Raw genomic sequence first — 5,634 nt, 5'->3', positions numbered from 1 at the left:
TGCGATGTGCGGTGGCGCAGGAGTCCCTCCCTCTCAAGCTCTAGTAACCGGCGCTCCGTCATCGACGACGGGCGCCAGTCAACGGCGGCGACGAGTCTCACAGGCATCTTGGATGGAAGGAGAGCGGTTTCGCTACTGCTCGAGGGGGTGCGCACGCGTGAGATTGCAAGGGAGCTAAGACGGCGAGAGGGCTAAGGCAAGAACAAAGACAGGAGGCGGAAGGGAGAACGGCGGCGATGCCATGGCGTATTTATAGGCAGCAGTCCACCAACGGACAGATCCGATAAATGAGGTAACTCCCACCATAAATGCACCGCCTAACGGTCCTTTTTTCCTCCTCACAGATGGGACGCTCCGAATTCCGCGCCGGAACCGAGTCGCAACGGCTCCCGCCTAAAAAGGCGCGCCCAACGGGTAAAAAGGCGAACCGCCACAGCCTCTTCCTTCCCTTGTAAGCCAAGGAACGCACCCATGAAAGCCTCGAGAGGTCGTAGGCTGGCCCTCTGAAAGTTTTCGACAGCCGATCTCGAGCGCCAGAGTCAGGGGTCCCCAGCGAGTGGTCGAAAATCGAGGCCCGCCTCGAAGACTCGTAGGGGACGTCTAAGGTAGGGTCGAGACAGTCGAGAGGAATCCCCCCGCCGCTGGACTCTATCGAACGAGGCCAGTATCCTCGACCACGTCGACCCCGCTTTATGAGAACGCCTCTGGGCTGCAGCTGACCCCCTCGAAAGGGGCACAGGTTCTCACTTGGACTACCCGTTAGGAACTCAATCTGGGGTGGATGACGCTCGCTCTATCGAGATTACGTCAAAACCTCCTCGCAAAACGAGCCAATCAGAACCTTCCACCACTGGTGTCGACAGCGTTTCTGCGAATCAGGCAATATAACCCTCGAAGGAGTCAAAAACTCCTCCAAGGGCTCGGGGGTTACCCCCACGGGGTCGCTCGCGCGCCCCCACGGAAATATGGCCAAGGAATACAACCTCCACTCGAGCGCCAGAACTCAAATGGAGACTCGGGGGCTACTGTCGAGGGTATCAGTAAGGGGTATCCTAACTGATGCACATAACGAGATTTCCCATACGCAGATCGATGCCCTCAACTCGATGCTCTATTCAGCCATATGTACATTCATCTACGACCGCAGCCTTGAAGATAGAAAAGGCGTCGAGCGAATCGATCTGGGCTCGAGCGCCAACTACCATCGAATACGGGAGTAGGCTCGAGCGAATCAGGAGGCGTCGAACGCAAGGACGCCGCCCGCCGCCTGACGCGCGCGCGGAAGCCAGGGCATATAATGCGCCTGTCGCTTTCCCACCTAACATGCCAGTCATGGGAAGCGTGATGGGGAACAGGCACCCGTCCCGTCATTCTTTTTGCAGCCTTCCCCACCAAACAACCCAGCGCGTGTCAGGGCGCGGGAAGCAGGGATGGAACGTCTAATCAGGACCCCCTCGAGACATCTAAAGTCAACACCCTGGATAGCAAGGCGCTACATGGCGTCCGACCCCCGACCAGACATGTTTCCTTCCTGGGGAAGGGTTGGGCGTCGACTGACAACCCAGCAACTACCCCGACGTACCCGACGCTATACCGTACAGGCGTGCGGCAGACAAACCAGCCCAAGACGGCATGCAGAGCGGGATATAAGGGCACGCGTAATCATCATCAAGCTACCAGGACGGGACGACTCGAGACCACGCCGGTACGGAGGCCTCGAGTAGGTCAGTGCGCCATGCCTCTATCGACCCCTACTCTGACACCTATACATGTACCCTAGGTCCCTCCTTGGAACTATAAAAGGGGAAACCCGGGAACGAACACGGGGGACATCAGGCAACACTACAACCACACGTAGTAGAGTCTTCATATTTCATCCCAGTTCATACGCACTTGTATTCACCCCTATACAAGCACTTAGGTGCAAGATAATAAAAACTCCCCTCCCCCGCTGGACGTAGGGCCTTCTCTTGCCCGAACCAGGATAAATCTCTGTGTCTTCTTGCATCACCATCTAGAAAAGGGAGCACGCATACAAATTCACTCGTTGGTGTGACCCCCATGGGGAAAACACCGACAACAACGGGAGAGACCTAGGTTCCTGTATACTTCTCTATTACTTCAGTTCTATGATAACAAAGAATGAATAGATATAGCAATCACATATTAGCACTTTGGGACATCAGAACACCAACCACAGAAACAGACGAGAAGGGGGCTGGGAAGCTCTGACTACGGTCCTACAAACATCGATCCGAACGAGGTGGAATACGTCGACCGTTAGAGCTGTCACTACCCTAGGGCTAACACAACAATCCGCAGAACTGGGTGCAACCTTAGGTAACCTCTAGTATAGACACCACGTCTACACTAACGATTACTACTCTAATTACCATGAATAACTAGAGCACTCGATGCGAACGGAGATCCTATGCCAAAATATAACAACTACACTACTCGATAATAATAAAGGCATAAAAGTAAATAGAGAAGATAAATATATTAAAGCATAAGTCTTACAATAAAGACATACCCAAACTCTAGAGACTTCTCCAGAACCGGAGCGCAACTCCGCTCTCTCTAACTCCCGACTAGAACTAATCTACTACATTGGAATGTCTAGACCTAATTCTCTATAGAGGAAAGGTTATCCTTCGAGGGCACCTCTCAACTCTATAATGATATGTTCTCCTCCAGGGGCCAGGGGCCTTGCTTATATAGTCCTTCTTTGTGTGTTTTTGGTTCAGCAGGCGATGTGGTACTAAACTTTCCACCATATCTCATTAAAATGCACATAGGCCTTAATGGACCAAAATCTGATTTGGGCCCAATTAATCCCGCAGCACTTTTATGTGGAGTCCTTCTTTTATTAATATCTCCTGATTCCAAACTCCAAATATAGCAAATAATATATGCATTTTGATCAGCTCGACGAGATCTTTGTAATGGTGTACTCGATTCTATGATTGGTGCTTGTACCAGGGCGGGCGCCCTGGTCCCAGGCCCGTCTCGGCTCCGCTTCGGTCGAGTTGCTTCTAGAGTCTTCCTGATTATGGAAAATTACCGTACACATTAATTCTCTATGTAAACCGGACGTGTTGGCCTTTCTTTCGTATTTTCTGATAACCCCCTGCAGAAATAAACAAACACCAAAACTCGTGGAAATCTGTCAGATGAAACCCGAAGTCTATGTGTCGCTTGCATTTGGATCCTTTTTCATAATTAGTTGACGGTTAAATGTGAGCATTAAGGACAGTCAACAAGCTCCCCCAAGGTTAACCTTTGCTCGTCCCTAAGCAAAGATGGACTCAAGAGTTTTTGCAGTGGTTTCATTCCTTAAAGGTACATATGCGTTCAAACAAGATCTCATCTCTGGGATAGGGTAAACTTTTAAGATTTAAACTTACTCATTTTACTTCCACCATGGGGCTTGCAACCGTCACTTATGTCTTGAGCAGTTAAAAGATAGAATGGTCTAGTCAAGCGCCATGTCTCTTATTCTTCAATTAACTATAGCTCTAGAGTTTTTGCAGATTTTCAAATAAAACTCAGAGATTCCTTGTATGACTCTCTCTAGTCTCTCTTTTGTGGTATTTCTGGATCCTTACCAAGGCAGTAATGGTGTATGCCTTCTCTCAAAGTATGTGGTATTTTTGGTATGAGGCATAGTGGTATTGCATTCTCTCTCACGCTACTCTAATAAGATTTTGATATCTGGAGCTCATAGGTGGGAGACAGCTAATACATACTTACAAGACACTTATTGCATAGTCAAACTATGGATCCAGAAGAATAAGTCAATAAGTCAAATCAAGATGTGCATGTGTGGTGAATGAATGGTGATAATGGTGAAAGTCTAATTCTACTTTTGCTCTTTTGAGGGGGTACATACCTTTCTTGCACTTGTGACTTTTGAGGGGAATGAGATGCTCTATATTTTATTTTTCTTTTCTCTCATGTGGGTATCTTGTACACCTAATTCTACTGTCGGACACTTGTCCATTTTTACCTCTCGTCTCACTTTTTCTCTCTTTTTTCGAGGTTTCAGGCATTTGCCACTTTTTATTTCCTCGTATTCACTTTTTTTCAGAGCACTCACCCTCCTAGAATAATGTAGCAAGTGGTAGTAACCAAAATATCTCGAGCATTTATTTCACAGGGAATAATAGGGATAGGATAATATTTTTGGCTATTCTCTCCTAGATTGGAGTAGAATAATTTTAGGTGAATCTAGATATGGAAATGAGTGGATGTATGTGGATGCGTACTTCTGGAGTAGAAGCAACATGGATGAGTGAACGTGCAAGTGAATCTTGATTTTAACCGCATGACAAGCTCCTAATGGTCTACACAGCTTGACCACACTCAATGCTCATAAACAGTAAAAAGTAAATATATGGTTCATAGTCTAATAAGCTTGTATATATGGCTGTGGTAGGATTTTAAACTATCATCATACAGGAACACATCATGCAACATTTTAAAGATTTTCAAAGATAAAATTCTCTAAAATTCTAGCATCTCTAGAAACAGATAAACAGCAGCTCAACCTTCCCATATCATATGTGTTAACGACTTAGACTTTTGATCAGGTACTCTTCCCGCAAATTCAGGTTTAGAGCAAGCTTTAAATTATAACAGTTATGTCTAAAGTTGAGAAAGAGCTCAAATTTGAATACTAGGTACTTGGCAGAGCAACTATTCATCATATCCATGTATGAGTTTCTCATTGAAGTTCAGTTTGGCATAGACACTTTATTTATTTATTTAGCAAACTAAGCAATGATATATATATATAAGCACAAAATGTTTAATTGGGTTTTTATGATTATGAATTTTTTTTATTATCTGAGTAAAGTATAAATGTGAGTAGAAACACTTAGCTGAATAAATAGGGGTGCTCTCCCCCAAGCTGGATTTTAACGTAATTTCTTCTGATGTAGCTAGCAGGTGGCGTAGGTGTATTTGAATATTGGTAGCACCCTGATAGCAATTAGGATATCCTCCGTCTGCTAGTCTTCATTGATCCTTGAATTCTGTGGAGCTCAAATAGACAAAAAAGCATTGTGGAACTGGTTAAGTGTTAGCACAAAATCTCTTAGCCTTTATCATGTTGAGCTTCCTCTAATAAATATTACTCTCTTTAGTAGGATCATAAATTTATTTTTATATTTTCATTTTTATAGGACAAGAATATATTTATTTTATTTTTACGCCACCACAGTGAATGGGTTTTATGCCACGAGCATACTCACATGGGGCTTACTGTTTGTAAAATTTTATTTTCTTTTCAAGATAGCATGATTAACTAACAAGCCATTTAAGGAAAGTAAATAATTTAAGAAAAAATGGAATGCAGAAAGGATAAATATGGATAACTACCGATTTTACCTTTCGGCGAGGGTTCAATGTTTTAAGTCTTCTGAACAAGACTTCTCACCGTGTTCATTCTTTAGGTGCGTCATTTGAGTTAGGTGTGGACCTTGACATCTGCACCTCTTGATACGGTGTCGCCCATGTTTTTCGTTTGCCCAGCAGTTCGAAGTGCGGCGTTGGCAGCATCTTCCTCAGTGTGTTTGTGCTCGTAGATCCAGATGCTTCACTTGGTAGAGTCTAGGAGTTAAAAAACTCCTC

The sequence above is a fragment of the Sorghum bicolor genome, chromosome 9 (genome assembly GCF_000003195.3).
Source record: "Sorghum bicolor cultivar BTx623 chromosome 9, Sorghum_bicolor_NCBIv3, whole genome shotgun sequence".
Classification (NCBI taxonomy): domain Eukaryota; kingdom Viridiplantae; phylum Streptophyta; class Magnoliopsida; order Poales; family Poaceae; genus Sorghum; species Sorghum bicolor.
This window is presented reverse-complemented; position numbering follows the sequence as displayed.